At 41.3% G+C, this 19,678-nt stretch overlaps 1 protein-coding gene across 1 annotated transcript in view; it reads left to right on the forward strand.

Annotated features, from left to right (window-relative positions):
• The first annotated feature begins 986 nt into the window (after positions 1-986).
• Positions 987-19,678, forward strand: part of GPR45 (G protein-coupled receptor 45) — a 92,049-nt gene continuing 73,357 nt past the window's right edge. Inside the window, exon 1 of the mRNA XM_021677396.2 lies at positions 987-1,036. The gene's annotated coding sequence lies outside the window, so the exon portion shown is untranslated. The remainder of the gene's footprint in view (positions 1,037-19,678) is intronic.

Raw genomic sequence — 19,678 nt, forward strand, 5'->3', positions numbered from 1 at the left:
TTCTTAATTTTGTAAAGTGGCATTATAATATTGTAATCATGTTTTTTAAAAGTCCTTAGCCTCTTCGATGGGGAAGGGAAGGAGTAGATGAAAGAACGGAAAATGTTGACAGTCTTTGAAGCTGAGCACTTGTGCATTGATTACACTATTCTACCTTTAATTTTTAAAATTCCATAATAAGAAGTGTTTAAAATAAAAATAAATCAAAGCTACTCTTTATACCAAGATGCAAATGTCTGAGTCAAGCACATGACTGAGAAGCTTACTTCTCCCGGAAAAAAAAAGCCTAAGGGTCTCCTCACAGGCCCAAGCAGGATGGCACGTGCTTGTCCCATTCCTGGCCTGGACCCATCTCCACGGGGGCATCAGCCTAGGACAGAACAGGTAGCATCTAGGTCCTCCTTTTAAAGGGCTCAGACCCGGCAATCTCCTCTCAGCCTGCCGCTCGGTAGCCCTGCGTCCTCGGGCATTTCACCTCCCAGGTCTCAGTTTTGCTGCTCGTAAAATGGTTGGACCATCTGGAGGCGAGGTGTGCGGGTGCGTGGAAGGAGGAAGGTGAGGGTGCTTCCCAGGGGTGGCCAGGTGAAGCCGGGAGTCGAGCATTTTCCTAAAATTGCTCGCGGCCGCGGGCGTGGGTGGTGAGCATCACGATTAAGAAGGAACACACGCACGCACACACACACCTCCTTCCTCCTTCCCTTCCTCTTCCTCTCACCCCGCCCCCCGGGGGGCGGTACCCTGGTCTCCCGGGGGAGGTTTAGGGGCGGAGGACCGCGCCTAGGAGGGTGGCTGGCCGCGGGAGGAGGGCGGCTTCGGTTCGGGCCGCTGCAGCTGGGTGGCCGGCGCCGCGGCGGCCCCTCCCCCGCTCTCCCTGGCCGCCGCCCCCTCCTCCCTCCGTCCTTCTCCTCCTCTCCCTCCTCCCTGTCCCCCACCCTCCTCCTGGGCCCCGGCAGCTGCGGCTCGGGGAGCAGCCGGCGGCGCCGCGACCGCGCAGCCTTTGTCTCGGGCCGCCGGGCGCGCGGGGCCCAGCGCAGCCGTAAGTGACCGGTGGCCGGGCCGCGGGGGGCTCGGCGGGGAGCGGGCCGGGGGTCGCGGGCGCTCCCTGCAGAGGGGGCCGGGCTGGCCAGATCCTCCCGCCGCTCGCCTCCCGGGATGCTCGGGCGGTGCCGGCGCGCGGGGGCGCGAGGGAAGTGGAGCGGGGCCACAGCCGAGGAGGGCGCGGGGCGCAGAGAGGGGCGCGGGGCCCGCCGGGCCGCGGGGCCGGGGTAGGGGGTGCGGGCTCGCGGGGCGCCGCAGCCTGGCGCCCACAGACGTGCGGCTTGGGTGCAAATCCTGTTTCTCTGGGCAGAGGCCACGCGGGGACGGAGGAGGCAGAGAGAACGGGCAGTGATGGAGAAACGGGAGAGGAGCCGGCCAAGCGCCACCATCACCAACCACCACCACCATCACTGACCGTCGCCCATCCCAGCTCCCCTGCCTCACCTCCCATCTCATATCCCTGTGCAGTGCCAACTTTATCAGATCATCTCCTTTTCACTGGGTACTACTTTGGAAAAGCGACAGAGTGCGCCAAATTAGGAATAAGTACATCCGCTGTGGGACATTTATCTTCCCGTTTCCATTTCGCCACCTCAATTTTCCCATCAGGAAAGGGGGCACAGCGGCACTTCATTTCCCCTAATCACACTGAGATGGCTGAGTTGCTTCCAGTTTTTCCAGTCCTGTACTGGACGGCTATATATGCTTGGTGATGTTGATGATAAAATAATGTCTTCATTAAATTGGACAATTGGGAGTTTTCAAACTTACTCTCCTTTGACTTCTGAGTGTCAAAATGCCAGTTGCAAATAGAAACGTAAGGAAAGGGAGACGTTCACTAACATAATACCAAGAATAGATGCAAAACAGGTACTTTTGTAGGGACATCACCCAAGACAGCTGCAGCAATGGTTCTCATCTGCAGTGTGGAAAGCATCCCATCAGTGCCAAGTGGCTTTGGGAGCTCCTCAATCTAGATGTACGGTTTCCCTTGGGGTTTTCACCCTACCTAAAGAATGCTTTCATTGCTGTTTTTCAAAATTGGCTTTCACCAGGCCCCAAGGACGGCTGACCAGTCAGAACAAATACAGCGGCAGAGCCCCAGGGCTGTTGCGAAGCCCAGCACCAGAAGGCAGGGAACCTTCTTAGAAGTAAAACTTCCTAAAAAAACAAGCTCTTAAACCCTCCGCCTTTTCCCCTATTGGTTAGAAAACGAATCTTGAACTTCTGTGTTTTATGTTCTAGTCTAATAAAAGACAGCTAGACAAGCCTACGTTTCTTGACAAGCTTGGAAAATCTTCCTGAAGTCATGGAGCAGGGCTCCTTTTTTTTGAGATGGCATCTCACTCTGCCTGCCAGGCTGGAGTGCAGTGGCGTGATCTCTGCTCACCGCAACCTCTGCCTCCCAAGTTCCAGCGATTCTCCTGCCTCAGCCTCCTAAGTAGCTGGGATAACCCACATGGGCCACCACGCCTGGCTAATTTTTGTATTTTTAGTAGAGACGGGGTTTTACTGTGCTTGCCAGGATGGTCTTGAATTCCTGACCTCAGGTCATCCACTTGCCCCAGCCTCCCAAAGTGCTGGGATTACAGGCGTGAGCCACCACACCTGACCGTGGCTCCTTTTTAATAGGGCTATGGAGTCCCCCACCTGGTGTTTTTTGCTCTGTGTCCTGTTTTTACAATTCAAGAAGGAAAGTGATCATATTAAAAATAATGTGAACCCAGCTGAGCTGCAATTGTCATTACCATAGTTTAAGATTTCTCAAATGTTGAAGTATAATAATTATATGTCATTAACTCAAACCTCTCTAATTTGTGAAGTAGGGTTTTAAAATAGGGTATGTAATTCTGTGGAGAATGACGCTGAAATCATTCTGAGGACCTGAAGTTTAAGTAAGGCATAGTAAGTCTAAAACAATGACATTTTCAGAACAAAGACTTAAAAGAATTACTTTGCTATGTTTTAAATTCTGGATCTTTGGGAAATAATTAGCATCTCAAGGAAGCCTCAGGCCAGTGGTAGTATCTCAGTCTTTGCAGTCTGCTATCACAAAATGCCTTAGACTGGGTGATTTCCGAACAAGAGAAAGGTATTGCTCACAGTTCTAGAGCCTGCCAAATCCAGGGTCCAGGTGCTGTGGATTCAGTGTCTGGTGAAGGCCAGCTCTCTGCTTCATACATGGTGCTTTCTATGTATTGTCACATGGTATATGGGGCACACAGGCTCCCTGGGGCCTCTTTAATAAGGGCACTAATTCCATTCATGACAGCGGGCATTTGGGAGCTAATCTCCTAAAGTCCCACCTCTTGATACAGTCACATTGGGGATTAGATTTCAACATGTGAATCTGTGGGGGTACCAACATTCAGATTGAGTTCTAATGTTGTATCCAACACACATTGTTTTAGCCCATACAAATTGTTGTAGCCTATACTAATTCTATGTTAATTTAAAAACAATTCATTCACTTTTATTGAGATACAATTTACATACATAAAATGCACTACTCTTCAGTGGACAGCTTGATGAATTTTTGCCTATGTATCCCCTGATAAAACCTCTACCAGCAATAGTTACAGTCTATATTCCATAGGTCTAAGGGATCCCCTCATGCCTTTTCTCATCAGTACCTCTCAACAGAGCCACTATCCCCTCAATGGAGCCACTACTGGACTTCTATCAACATAGAAAAATAATTTCTTTTAAAATAATTTCTAGGTAATTTCTTTTACATTTCACTCCATTAAATGCAATTGGCCTATTCCTTAAATGAAATTGTCCTGTTCCATTTATGACCAAATCCAGTGCTGAGCCCAGTGCTAATGTAGACACGAGACCATATAGATATGAGTCATGGTATTATTGGCACATAAAGCAAAAAATTCAACAGGCGGAGGCAATACCCTGTATGCAGATACGGAGGGTTAGGGAAACCCATGAGAATCTGGGTCTAACCCAGTTTCGTTTTGTTTGTGGGGAAAAGGGAAGGCTTTTTGAAGGATGTGAATTTTAAGTTGAAAATGGAAAATTGAGTAGAAGTGATCCAGCTAAAACGTGGTAGGGGAAAACGAAAGTCTATGCTAGGTGGAAGGAACATCTTGAATTCCAGCCTCAGAAATAAGAGAGCACTGAATAGTTGAAGAACAAAACTAAGTTGAAGATTATTGGAGTATAGGGCTGTGGGAGAAAAGTGAAAATAATGCTTAAGAGGCCACAGGGACCCTTTCAGAATGACGCGAAGGCCCTGTTGAGGGGTGGGGCTTGGCTTTGAGAACTAGGAGAGTTCTAGAATCGGCTTGCGTGGTAGGCATGGCAGGAGGAGACTTGAGGACTCAGCCAGCGGCTGTGGGGTTGGGAGATTACAGAAGGCACAGGTGGGAGGCCAGGTGGGCATTCAGGTGAGAGACAGTGGTGACCTGGACTAGGCAGTGACAACAGGAATGGGGAGACATGAGTGAAATTGAAAGAGAATTACAGGGTAAAATGAACACAAGTTGATGTTTGCCAGGTGAGAATTCAAGGACAGCTCTTAAGTTTCTTGGGTCTTACAAAATGGATGGATAATGGTACCCTTGGAAAGATGGGGGAAGAATCTTGTGTATATAATATCCTTCCTTGGTATGTTTCTTTCTGTGTGTACTTAGTTTCAGTTACAAGTTAGTGTGTGATGCATTCAGGTAGAAATATCTACTGGGGAGTTGTAACCCACACTGACCGAGCATGCTCCATAGGCCAGGCATGCTCTGTCACTTGGGAAGCAGTCACAAACAAGGTGATGAAAACCTGCCCTTGTGAAACACAGGTGAGAGCTGCAGTCTGAGAACCCACCAGGTTTAAGTGGTGACAGAAGGCTTCAGAGTGAATGAGATGGCTCAGTCAGATTTCAGTGAAAGGGCAGCAGCCCAGGATAAAATCCCAAGGAACGCTAAGAGACTAAGAGGGAACAGAGGAGAGGAGATGGGAAGGAAAGCAAGAGAAGCTGGGCTTCACAGGTCTAAGGAGTGATCCCTAGTGTCATATACAACTGCGAAGTTAAGGGAGTTGAGGACTAGAGATGGTCTATTGCAGCACTTCTCAAAGTGGGGTCCCAAGACCAGCAGCGGCACCGGGAGCTTGTTACAAATGCAGATTCTTAAGATCCACTCCAAACCTGGTGATTTGGAAGCTCTGAGGGAAGGGCCCAGCAAGCTGTGTTTTCACAGGGTTTCCAGGTGATCCTGATGCATGCTAATGTTTGAGCACCACAGTTTTACTGTGTTAATTGATAAGTCATCGGTGATGTGGAAACTTGGTGAAAGTAACTTCATAAAATTTACAGCCTGTTTGGGCAAATTTTAAAAATGTTTCAACTGTTAACGTTTTATTGTATTTGTTAAGAAATTTCAAATGGTTTATTTCTTCTGCATGTTTGGTTTTTTTTTCTTTGATTACCCGTTGATATTTGATCCATATTTTTTTCCATCTGTTCTGATTTTTGAAGTTTCGTTCCTATCTCCTTTGAAACACATCACTTTACAGAGTCTCAATATGTTAGGGCACCTGCATCATTGATATTGGTTCACTGCCCAAAACAGAGTGCAATCATGAAGATAAGTGAGTCTTAACTCTGAATGGCAACCTGAGAAAACACCTAGATGGTTAAATTAGCTCTTCCAAAAAGTTCCAAGACCCTATTAGGGATACAGTTCTAATTATCTGAACTTGTTACCCATGTGAAGTAATTGGAAGTGTGCCCTTTTCATCTCAAGTGATCCAACAACATAACCGTAATTATTGTACTTATAATGCACTTAGAAAGGAAAGAACTCTTACTACCTAGGCTTTTTCCTGGTCCTTTTGTTGCCAGCCTCCCAGGTGCTTTATTGTGTTTGACAGGACGAATTACAGCACACTATTTTGTTTCACTATCATCAGGGAAAGCCTATGGTAAATGAGAAGACACTGATACAGATACTACCCTCATAGCTATCCCTGTTTACTGAAAACTTTGCTTTTTATATGAATAAAAACTGGTAAGTAGTTCCAATACTCTGTATAGTAACAAGCACAAAGAAGGACCACAAATGTTGAGTGAATGGATGGATGGATGAGTGGGTGGATAGATGAATGAATCAGTGGGTGGATAGGGAGATAAGTGGATAAATATAGATAAACATGTAGAGGGCAGACAAAAGAATGGATATATGGATGGATGGGTGAGTGGATAGATCAATAAATCGGTGGGCAGATGGATGGAAGAGTAGATCGATGCATCAGTGGATAGATGGATGGGTGATGGATGTGCAAATAGATGGGGAGGTGGAAGAGTGAATGGATAAAAGATGGTGTGAGAGACTTCTACCTAAAGAGGCAAAAGCAGTCTTTTTAAAAAAATTTTTATTCTACTTGAGGAAGGTACAGTACAATGAGCTGAACCGAGCTGAAGACTTGAATGGCTTAATGACATTGTCCCTTATTCTAATGTGATCTTGTTCAAATTCTCTAACATCTCTGAGCCCCTTATGTGAAAGGATAGTATCACCCACCCCACCTGCTGCCAGGTTTGCGGTCAGGACCAAATTGTATAATGGCCGTGAATGTGTTGTTAAAATTGTAAAGTGCTATGGGACTGTAAATAATTCTTGTTATATGTGGTTAGATACTGGATTGTCATTTGGGGTTGCTTTTAAATATGTTAGGACTGCACTTCTGCTCTGCTTTGGGGATGGCTCATTCATTCGTGCACACACATTTGTCATTGGTAAGCTTAATGTATCCAAGAGAGGGGTGCATAAAAGTAATCTGAAGTTACTTGCTACTGAGAATACATCACGAGTGATTTATTTTCCAAGTCAAGGGAAAGCCAGTGGCACACAGTGAGCTCCTCCTCCTGCTCCTCTGCTGGTGCTAATGATCCTTAGAGATAGGCCAGCTTATCTCTTCATTATTTACAAGGTGCTCTCACAAACATTTTCAGAGCACACAGATCCTGTTAAGTGGGTGTTGCCACTGCCATTTTACAGATGAGGAAGAAGGAGAAGCATTCCCCATTGAGACCACCGAGCCAAGACTCCAACTCAGGTGCTCTGGTGAGTCCAGTTCTCTTTTCACCTGAGAACTTCTCAGTTATGAAGCTCCCAGTAAAACATGTGTCCTATTTCAGAGGTGTGAGCCTATCGATCTCATTTGTGTGTTGATTCTTTTGAAGACTCATCAAATGGGTGGAAATGGGATTGGAATTGGCAAGTTGCCAATAAAAAAGGCACATAATCCACACAACACCCAAAAGCTGGTGACCACCTGTATGTGCTTTTGATTCTGACATAAGCACGGGAGCTTCCAACTCAAGCTCAAGCTCAAGTTGAATGTTCGCAAAGCAGAAGTGAGGTCTGATGGAGCTAGCACAGCCCCTGAACCTCTGGACTGCATTCGGGGCTATATCCTTGCATCGGGTACATCAAAAATGTAAAGGCAGTGGGACTTACAGCAATGCATTAGTGGATATTCTCAAGGTTGCAGGTTATAATCAGTCCCCATAAAACTGATCTTTGGGCCAATTCACATGAAGAAAATAGACGCATTCTTTCACTAACAGTTTATTCATACATCTTATAAGCATTTATGGAATGTTTACTGTATACAAAAAAAAACATGTTTTATAGGTTTTTTTTCCAATTATCTTTTTTCCATCCCTTAACCTTTTATGAAAAAAGAACTGAGATGGAAATTAGGCAACAAAGAAAAAGGAGTTTTAAAACTGTAGGATTATTGATGAGAACATCCTTTTGACTTTCATATTATTACTGGCCTCAAGACACTCAACCCTATTTCAAAATTGTTTCACAGCTCTAGGGACTTTTGTGAGAGCTTCTTTCTTTATGTCATGGAAGTCTTCATAAAGCATGGTGCTTGCAATTTTGTTTGGAAGATGACAAATCATTGTGTATTTTTGGAGACAAAAGGCTTTGTGATTGCTCTTCAAACCAGGCCACACACAATATGTAGGAGATTGTCTTTAGTCAGGGGGAATGGGTCAAGGAAAGTGCATGGAACTTGGAAACAGACCAGAAGCTCCCAGAAAAATCATGTCCTTGAGTGCAAAGAGTGCCGATCTGCACTGAAGGCCTGAGGAAGCCTCTTACCATGCTGGTTGATTCCTAGTTTGCCATTTTCCTCTCTGTGCCTCAGTGTCCTATCTGTAAAATGGAGATTGCAGTAGACGCTTGTAGGGATATTGAAGGGGGTTGGCCAACACTTACATTGAAGACCTCCTGTGTACCATGTGACGCATTTCTCTGGCATTATATGATTTAATCCTTATAAAATCCTATGAGAAAGGTACTATTATTTGTCCCATTTTACAGATGAGGAAACTAAGTACGTACAGCACTATTGAGTGTCTGGAGCACAGTAGAAAACTTAGCATCTATAAGTGCTAGATTCAGTTTTCCCCAGTCAATGAAGACAATCAATCGTACCTGCTCTACCACTGGGCAGTAGGCTTGTGAAGATGTTCAAGTAAAACGTTGACTATGAAAGCATTTGATGGGAACGTGCTCTAGAGACATATATAGCTCCAGATGTCAGATCGATGGGGCCACTGACAGCACTACTGTACTGGACTGGCCACACCAAGGGGGGGCCCACTGATAGCCCCAGCAGGAAGGCAGAGGTACCCAGGAAAAGAGGTCTTCCATGCTCATGTCCCTGTTCTCAGCTCTGCTTCCCATGCCTACGTCCCTCACCACCTCAACATCCTCCCACTGCCATCTTGAAACCTGACTTGGTGTAACTCTGTGAAGCAAGACCTTTGACTCCTGACTGCCTTTCAGGGGACGAGGAAGGTCAAAGTCTGGGAAAGAAAGACTGTTATCTTTGAAGAGCAATTTGCTTCTTAGTGGTGTCTCTGTTTCTCTTGGATGTAATGGCATATACTTTGCTTCTTTTTGTTTGTTTGTTTGTTTTGTTTTTTTGAGACCGGAGTCTCACTCTGTCAGCAGGCTGGTGTGCAGTGGTGTGATCTCAGCTCACTGCAACTTCTAACTCTCTGGTTCAAGCGATTCTCCTGCCTCAGCCTCCCAAGTAGCTGGGACTACAGGCACACACCACCACGCCCAGCTAATTTTTGTATTTTTAGTAGAGACGGGGTTTTACCATGTTGGCCAGGATGATCTCGATCTCCTGACCTCGTGATTTGCCCACCTTAGCCACCCAAAGTGCTAGGATTACAGACATGAGCCACTGTGCCCGCCACCTTGCTTCTTAAAAGACTTCTGACTGCATTGCCACTTCCTGCAATTGCCCACCCGGTTTGGTGCCTGACTTTTTGCCTCCCATTGCTCTTTCCAAAGTAGTACATGTTCCCATCATAGGCAGAATAGGATTACACATCCACCCCCTTCAGGTTAGCCTCAGCTCCTAGTGATGGCAGGGGCATTTTATTGGGCAGTTATTGGACAAAGGAGGAAGGAGGAAGAAACTTGACTCCATCCCCTAGGACTGGCTTTCTGGAATTGAGAAGCAGATGACAGTCAGCAGGGATTAGTGGAAGAGATGAGCTCACCCTTTCTCCACTGACATCAGCCTCTCCCTTTCTACAGGAAGGAGAAGAGAAAAGAGGGGGTGTGTAGATGACTTTGACTGTGACTGTGTTTATGTCCAACACACTGGGGAGAAAATGGTGCACATTTGTGTCAAGCTGAACTGGGGTTACACATCCACAAGCTGGAATCTGGTTCCGAGTTATACCATGAGGACTTTTGGCTTATATTTTTTGGGAAGCCCATGTGCCCTCATTAGAAAGAGTGTTGACTCTGCCTAAATTTCTCCCATGTAGTACAGGACTATGAAATGTATGGCAGGCACAGTGGCTCACGCCTGTAATCCCAGCATTTTGGGAGGCTGAGGTGCTTGAATCGAGGTCAGGAGTTCGAGATCAGCCAGGGCAACACGGTGAAATACCACCTCTACTAAAAATACAAAAATTAGCCAGGTGTGATGGTATGCACCTATAATTCCAGCTACTCGGAGGCTGAGGCAGAAGAATCGCTTGAACCCAGGAGGCAGAGGCTGCAGTGAGCCAAGATGGCGCCACTGCACTCCAGCCTGGGTGACAGAGCGAGACTCTGTCTCAAACAAAAAGGAAAAAAAAAGGACTATGAAATGTAAATATTCATTATTTATTTGATATTCTTATTTTAGTAACAAAATCTAACAGCATTGAAATTAATTAAAATTAAAACAATTAGCCTTATCAGTAAAGAAAATCTTAATTTGTGCCTTTGCTAATTTTTCTTCTCTTCTACATCAAACAAACAAAATGGATACAACAAAAAATGTTTACTGCTGGCTGCTGTTGACATCGAATAGCCATGACATGCAATGAAAAGACAGCCAGCAACTAAATCTCACAGAAATGTTGTCTCTACTTCAGCAGGTTTTGTCTAACAGTCTATTTGCCATGCAGAAAACTTCCTAGTTTTTGACAACATGGTGGGTGGGAAAGAGTACTGCACATGAGAGGGGAAACTTTGCTTTTGTTGTGACTCCACTTCTGTCTAAGCATCTGACATTTGCAGATCATTTAACCTCTCTGAATCTCACTTTCCTCTTTTGTAGAATGGGTGTGTAAGGTGCATGACTGCCAGGGTCCCACCCAGCTCTGCAGTGCTATGATTCCATGATTTTATTCATTTGTGTGCTGTTTCTCATCTCTTTTCTCTTACACTCTGAACTCAGCATCCATTAACTATATGCTGTTACAATAATTACCCAATCACTGAATACTGCATGTGGAGACTAAAGTCACTACTGTTGATGTTAAACTGTTTTATTATTTTGGAGGGAGGGCGGGAGAGAGTGCTATGCATGAAGCTCTAATTATAGTAATATAGTGCATTAGATTATAGCTCTCTTTAGCCCTATTTTATTCATGATCATAGCCCAGGCAATCCAAGCCAAGATTTTTCTTTCCACGCTTACGTTGACCACATTTCACACATCCAACAAGAGTTAAGTGCTCCTGAATAAAAAAGATGGACTGAGACTGTGAGCCTCAGTTTATGGAGGGTCAGCGAATGGGAGGGCAGGGGCTGTACCTACCCCACATGACACTCATGAGTGAGACACACTTTCTGGTGTTGGCCTGGTCGCTGGTCCTCTGCATCTTTGGCTCAAGGCCTGTGGGGACTGTGCACTTCCAATGTGTGAATGTTCCACTGAGACTCCACCTGATGCCAGAGATCCATCAGAGAGGTGTCTTTCTAGAATATAATATTTTCTTAGCTATCTCTGCAAAAGAAATATTAGTCAGACATTAAAAACTCAACTTTGTCTAGGAGTGGAATGCAAAATTCCACAAATATTTAACATGTAGCAAAAGCCTTAAAAGAAATTTCATGTATATAGAGACTGATTTGGGGTGTTCCTCCAGATCATCCCTAGTATTCCTGTACTTTTCAGGGCCCTTTGGTGGAAAATATTGCAAATGGTAATTGCTAACATTTATTGAGTATGATGAACTGTTCTAAGCATTTTTAATTGATTCTCTTCAGGTACTCTAATTATCCACATTTTGTGGATGAGTTAAGTGAGTTAAGTAAGTTAAGTAATTTGTCCAAAGTTTGCACAGCTGGTAAGATGTAAACCCTAGCAGCCCCTCTCTTCCCTCACTCCTCATGATGCCACTTACTCCCCTTACAGGGAAAGCACCTTTAGCCACAGACGGTGTACTGTCCATATTGCAGACTTCTCGTAAATCTAAGAAGGGAAGGGAGCTTTGCTCTAGAGCACCTCCACAAATGCTTCAGAGACATACATGGTGGACTTGTCTCTAAACCCTCCTTTTCTGGACCTTCAGAGAATCCTAGGGCGGAATAGAATTTCCTGGAACTGGTGCACCTTCTAGAAGTAAACAGATGCTTCCACACTATACCTCCCACTCACAAGCAGCCAGCCCAGCCTTGCAGGCCATTGATAGGTCTGCTTCCCTCATAGGCCACTGAGCCAAGAAGGCATGATTCTATGCAAGGGGAGAGACCCTGCCAGAACCATATACTGTGTCTTGTAACTATGACATGGATTATAAGGCAGATGTAAGCAAAAGTCTATGGTTGTGGATGGGGAGGAAGCACCAGTTTTGACTTAGGTAATCAAGGAAGATTTCTTTGAGCCAGACAAGAGCACAAGTAAAGACCTGGGATGAAAATGCACAGTGTGTGTCCAAGCTCTGGAAGTGGATCACTTTATGTGAGAGCAGGGGAAGATAAGGCTGTAAACAGGGAGGTGAACCATTATATTAATGGCTTTGAACCCCAAGTAGGAGTTTGAATTTTACTAAGTAGCCAGTAATGAGATGATAAAAGTTATGGAGGTCATGTTGTGTACCTTGAATATACACAATGAAATTTATTTTAAAAACAAAACTTATGAAGGGAAGCAAGGGATAAAATTTGTGCTTAAGGAAATAAACCTGGTCATAATCTATAGATCAGGAGAGACTAGAAAAAAGGGAGAGGTTGTCAGTTTAGGGAGTAGTTAGGAAGCCATTGAAATGATCTAAGTGAGAAATAACAAGTTTCCAAACAGGGAAAAAGCACAGAACTTGGAAGGAAGCATACTTTCAACTTAGGGAGTATTTAGAAAGTGAAATCTTCAGATATTGTTTCAATGTTAAAAACGGAAACAGATATAACTCCTAAAGCAAGGAGAAAGATAGTTCAACTAAAAGAAATATGGATTTTTTTTCCCTCCATGGTGGTTCTTATTTTTCCTGCTAAGTCAAACTAAAATCTCTGGACATTGTGTGTAAGATGAATATAAGAAGACTCTGGAAAGGGGAAGGAAGAAGACAGACCCACTAGGGATCTCAAGACTTGAAGCATGGCATGACAGTGAGTTCCTTGGGTTCTTTCCTACCTTTTGAATTCCAGAATTTCATAACATGTTGAGCAGGCAGATCCAGCTACTGATCCCACATGAGGATTTCCACTACATGGAGGATAGCAAGAAGCACAGCAATGTCAACCACCAGAAGGAGGCACCTACAAACCTTGGCCCACTACATCTGCTGTGAGTTCAGAGTGGCCAAGGAGGACTCACACTCAAGGCACTGACTGGAACAATGCTCAACTTACGAAAGAAGAAAAGATGCAGCAAGATAGCATCTGTAGTGTGTGCTGGTCTCCCATGGCCAGGAGGTTCCTCCTGATAGCTAATGTGGGCAATAGGTGGAACACACAGCCCTCTCTTGCTGCATGTAAAGACCCCATTCTCTCCTGGTGGGGACAGATATAATCTTGGGGCTGGCCAGGTATCATATGATACATGTGTAAGCCGTACAAGGAAGCTTACTGTGTAATCAGAGCAGGAAAATATTTTCTTCTAATAAATAAAAAGAATCTTCAGCTAAACAACAGCTTAGTACCCAGCTTTCATATGGCAAAAAGCTCCAGGCCCAGGGCAGTAATTAGACAATCTCAGGGCAGGGTGATAGGTTACATAATAGCTTCTTCTCCAGCATAACCTAATCCCCCAAATGTCCAGGTCTCAATTGAAACCACTCATCATACAAATAATTGGAAAAAATCTCAACTTGAATGAAAAAAATCAAGCAACAGATGTCAACACCAAGATGGTATATTAGAATTATCTGATAAGGGTTTTAAAGCAGCGATTATATACCCTGAGCATCACAAACACACATGAAACAAATGAAAAAATGGAAAATCTCAGTGAAAAAATAGACAATATAAAGAATTAAGTGGAAATTTTAGAACTGCAAGTAAGATAAAAATCTCAATGGATGAACTTGAGAGCAGAATGGGAGAGAAGAAAAAAATCAGTGAATTTGAAGATTGAAAAATAGAAACTACCCAATATGAATAATAGAGAGAAAGTAGACTGAAAAAAAGAAAAAGAAAAGAACAAAAGTTCATGGACCGGGGGACTATATTAAAAAAAAAAAAAAAAGCTCCAACATTTATGTCATTGTAGTCCAGGAAGAAGAGGATTAAAAGGGCAGGGCTAAAAACATACTCAAATAAGTAATGGTTGAAAAGTTCCCACATTTGACCAAAGAGATAAACCTTTTCTCAAGAAAATGAGCAAACCCCAAATAAGATAAACCAAAAGAAATACACGCCAAGACATATCATCATCATTAAATTTCTGAAAACTAAATTCAAAGAAAAACTCCAGAATGCCACCAGAAAAAAGTGATGCCTTGCCTATCGGGGAGTGGGGTCGGGGGATTTACAATTTGAATGAGAGCAGGCTTCTCATCAGAAACCATGGAGCCAAAAGAAAGTGACAAAGTATGTTTCAAGTCTTGACACAAAAGAGCTGTCAACCTAGAATTGTATATCCAGTGAAAATATCTCAGTAATAAAGGGAAAATCAAGACCTTTTCAGATGAAGGAAAATCATATAATTTGCAGATGTACTATAAAATAATAGAATATAGAACTACCCTAGAGAATGGCTAAAAGGATTTCTCTAAACAGAAAGAGAAATTAAAAAAGAAGGAATCAGAGAATAATATGAAAGAAGGAAAAATGTAGCAAGCAAAAAAATAGGGAAAAAGAATATGCTTACCTTCTTTATTTGACTTTTCTAAATTATATTTGATGATGGAAATAAAAATTATAACATGACCTAATGCAGTTCTCAAAGTATGTAGAAGAAATATTGAAGACAATTACATTACACGTGAGCAAGAGTAAAGGGAGGTAAGTTTCTACGTTCACTAAAATTGGTACAATGGCAACATGAGTTGAATATGATATGTTGTACATCTGTAATGTAGTATCTTCAGCAGTGACTAAAGAAGTATACAAAGAGATACATTTAAAAACACTATAGAATACTAAAAATGTTCAACTAGTCCACAAGAAGGAAAACAAAAACAGAGGAACAGAAAAACAAACAACAGAGAGAACAAATAGAAAGGAAAAAGCAAAATGGTAGACTTAATCCCTAACATTGTAATAATTACATCAAATATAAATGGTCTAAGTATGCCAATTAAAAGACAGATTCCACAAAGTGGATTAATAAACATGATTCTCCTATAAGCTGCCTATAAGAAACCCACTTCAAATATAATCATATAAGTAGATTAAAAATAAAATGATGGGAAAAGTTATATGATGGTAATATTTTAAAAAGGAGAAACTTCTATATTAGTATCAGAGAAGGTGGAATGCAGAGCAAAGACTATTCCTAGGGACATAGGGACATTGCATTATAATAAAAGAGTCAATATTCCAAGAAAATATAGCAATCCTAAATGTGCATACACCAAACAACAGAGTGTATAAATGTAAAGCAAATACCGATAGAGCTGAACAAAAACTATTAGAAAAATAGACAAATTCACAATCATAGTTGGAGCTTTCAACACTCTCTCAACAACAGATAAAATAACTAGAAAGAATATCAATAAGAATATAGAGCTTAATAACACCACCAATCATGGACCCTAACAAACATTTATAAAACAGTCCATCCAACACCAGCAAAATACACATTCTTTTCAAGCACTCATGAAAATGTATCAAGGTAAATTACACGTGGGTCATAAAACAAACCTCAACAAATTTAAAGGAACTGAAATCATACAATTTCAGTTGTGGTATTCTCTGACCACAATGAAATCAAACTAGAAATCAATAACAGAAAGATAACAGGAAAATCTTTAAATACTTAGAAACAAAACAGCACACTTCTAAGTAATTCATGGTTCAACAAGGAAGCCTCATGGAAAATAAAAATAGATTAAATTAAATCAAAATGAAAATACAGCAAATCAAAATTTGTGGGACACATTTAAACCAATACTTAGAGGGAAATTTATAGCATTAAATGTTTACTTTAGAAAATTCAGAAAAATCTCAAATCAATGATCTAAGCCCCCACCTCAAAACTAAAAAATAAGAGAGCAAAATAAACTAAAAGCAAGCAGAAGGAAGAGAATGATAACGATACAATCAGAAATCTGTGAATTAGAGACAGGCACAGTGACTCATGGCTGTACTCCCAGCATTTTGGAAAGGTGAGGCAGGATGATTGTTTGAGCCCAGGAGTTCAAGGCTGCATCGAGCTATGATCCCGCCACTGCACTCCAGCCTAGACAACAGAGAGAGACTTCATCTTAAAAAAATAATAATAAATAATTTAAAAATAAAAAATAAAGAAATCTGTGAATTAGGAAACAAAAGAAGAGGAGAGCAAATTAATGAAACTAGAAGGTAGTTCTTCAAAAAGATTTTTTAAAAAATGACAAATCTTTAACAGGATAGACAAAGCAAAGATACAAATTCTGTTATCAGGAATGAATAGCATATCACTACAGGTCACACAGACATAAAAAGGATAGTAAAAGAATGTTATGAGCAACCCTATACACATAAATCGAACAACTTAGGTGAAATGAACCAGTTACTTAAAAAGCACAAAGTACCACAAATGCCCCAATGTGAAATTGATAATTTGAATAGACCTATAATTTTTAAGAAAGTTGAATTCCTAATTTAAAATCTCTTGAAAAAGAAATCTTCAGGCCAAGATGCTTTCACTGTAGAATTCTACTAAAAGTTTAAAAAGAATTGACACCAGTTCTACCCAATGCCTTCTAGAAAACAGAAGAGGACAGAACACTTTCCAATCTTTTTTATGAAGCCATTATTGTCCTATACCCCAACCAGACAATATTAACCAGTACAAAACAGAAATTTAAAACACTATGAATATAGTTGCAAATGTCTTTATAAAATATTAGCAAACAGAATTCAGCAATATATAAAAAGAATGATGCATCATAACTTAGTAGGGGGTTTATTCCAGGTATGCAAATCTTGTTAAATATATGAAAACTAATCAATATAATCTGCTATATTAACAAGCTAAAAAAGAAAAACCACAGAATCATATCAATTGATGCAGAAAAAGCATTTGACAAAATCCAGTATCCATTCATAATTGAAACTATCAGAAAACAAGAAATAGAGGAATATTTCCTCAACTTGACAAAGAAATCTACAAAAATCCTAAAGCTGACAAAAATGGTGAAAGACTGAATGTTTTCTAAGCTCAAAGACAAGGATGTCCACTCTCACCACTCCCATTCAGCATATTACTGGGAGTTCAAGCCAGTGTAATAAGGTAAGCAAGGGAGATACAAAGCACTCAGATGGAGAATTACAGGACTGTCTATGAAGAACAACCCAAAGAATCTCTAAAAACTCTTCTAGAACTATGTGACATTATAATATAGATTAATTTACAAAATAAATTATATTTACAAAAATAATTTACAAAAATAAATTATATTTCTGTATAGTGGCCATAAATACTTGGAAGCTAAAATACAATACTATTTGTAGTAACCAAAAAATTGAAATAGGTGTAAAAAATTTTCAAACATGTATAAAAATGCTGAAAATTGCAAAACATTGATGAAAGAAATCAAAGAAAATCTAAATAAATGAAAAAATACGCAATGTTCATGTATTGGAATACTCAACATAGTGAAGACAGTAATTCTGTTCAAATTGATATGCATGTTTAATGCAATTTCTATCAAAATCCCAGGAAGATTTTTCTTGTGGATATAAACAAGATTGTCCTAAAATTTACTTTAAAAGGCAAAGGATCTAGAGTAGCTAAAGCAATTTTGTTTTTTTAAAAAAGATAAAATGAAATTAATTTGTCTACTGAACATGAAGGTTTATTATATAGCTACAGTATTAAAACCTACATAGTATTGGTGGGACACAGACACCTGAATCAATGGAAAAAAACAACCCACACAAGTATGGCAACTGATTCCAAAATCAAACACAAAGGTGCCAAAGCAATTCAATGGAAGGATCCTCTTTCCAACAAACGGTGCTGGAGCAATTGGACATCCACAAGGAGAAAAAAGAAGCTTGATTTAAACCTTTCACTTTGTACAAATGTTAAAATATGGATCATCGATTACAATGTGAAACATAAAACTATAAAACTTTGGCCAGGTGCAGTGGCTTCTGCCTATAATCTCAGCACTTTGGGAGGCCGAGCGAGGAAGGTGGATCCGAGGTCCGTTGTTCAAGACCAGCCTGACCAACATGGTGAAACTCCGTCTCTATTAAAAATACAAAAATTAGCCAGGCATGGTGGCACACACCTGTAATCCCAGCTACACAGGAGGCTGAGGCAGGAAAGTCACTTTAAGCTGGGAGGTGGAGGTTGCAGTGAGCCAAGATCAAGCCACTGCACTCCAGCCTGGGTGACTTAATGAGACTCCATCTCAAAAAAAAACAAAAACAAAAAAATTTTAGAAGAAAACATAGTAGGACTGGGTAAAGAGATCTCAGAGATAACACTTGAAAGCATAATCCACAAAAGAAAAAAATCAAAAATTAGACTTCATCAAAATTTAAAATATTTGTTTTGTAAAGACCTTGTTAAAAGGACTAACAGACAAGCAATAGACTGGGAGAAAATATTTGCAACCCACATGTCTGACAAAGGATTCTTATGTAGAATACATCAAGAACTCTCCAAAGTCAATAGAAAGAAACCAAATAATCTAATATTAAAATGGCCTAAATACATGAAGAGGCATGTCACTGAAAAGGATATATGGAGGGCAAATAAGCAGACGAAAAGATAGCATCATCAACCATCAGGGAAATGCAAATTGAGACCACAATGAGATGCCATCATACACTTATCAAAGCACATAAATAAAATGTACTGACAATAGCAAATACTGGCAAGGATGTGAAGAAACATCTCATACATTGCTGGTGGGAATTTAAAATGTTACACTCATTTTTGGAAAATCATCTGGCAGTTTCTCAAAAAAAAGAAAACAAGAAACTAAACATATGCTTATATTGCAACCCAACTACCTCACACCTGGGCATTTGTCCCAGAGTAAGGAAAACATACGTGAACACAAATGCCTTACGTACACCATTGCTCATAGCAGCTTTGCAACAGCCAAAAACTGGAAACATCTTATACCAGATAAATGGTTAAACAAACTGTGGTATATCCATAACATGAAACACGGGATTTCAGATAAACATTGAATAATTGTTTAGTACAGATACGTCCTAATTATTTCATGAAACATACATGTCATTTATCTTAAATTCAAATTTAACTGGACTCCCTGTTTTTGTACGTGTTAACTCTAGTAACTCTAGTTTTTGTTCATCTGAACTGACATAGTTCCCCTTCTCTAAACCATGGGCAACTGGTTTATATCTCTCAGGTCACTGATGCAGCTAAAATGAGTGGACCAGGAGGATGCTCTGCAGTGGCATGGAGCTAAAACTCCTGGTAACACATCATTCTGACTCCAGCTTAGCAGCTGTGATCAGGGCAAATCACCTAACACCTCTAGCCCTCAGTTTCCTCATCTGTTAAATGAGGGGAAGAAGGGAGGTTAAACGAGTTCCTCTACATGAAAACTCACTGGAACTGCAGAGTGCAATACACGTGATAGTATGTCATTCTGTAAGATTAGCCTGCTGCTGTGGGCCCAATAGAAAAGGGGCATTGGCATCTGAAGCAGCCTGAGATAGCCCTAAGATGCCTGGATTGGCTTCATGTTTTTCTTGATCAAGAGAACTCCCGAGAGTCTGTTGCCATATTATTAATATCG

This window comes from Aotus nancymaae, unplaced genomic scaffold (genome assembly GCF_030222135.1).
Source record: "Aotus nancymaae isolate 86718 unplaced genomic scaffold, 86718_ANA_hifiasm-v0.15.2.pri h1tg000131l, whole genome shotgun sequence".
Taxonomy (NCBI): domain Eukaryota; kingdom Metazoa; phylum Chordata; class Mammalia; order Primates; family Aotidae; genus Aotus; species Aotus nancymaae.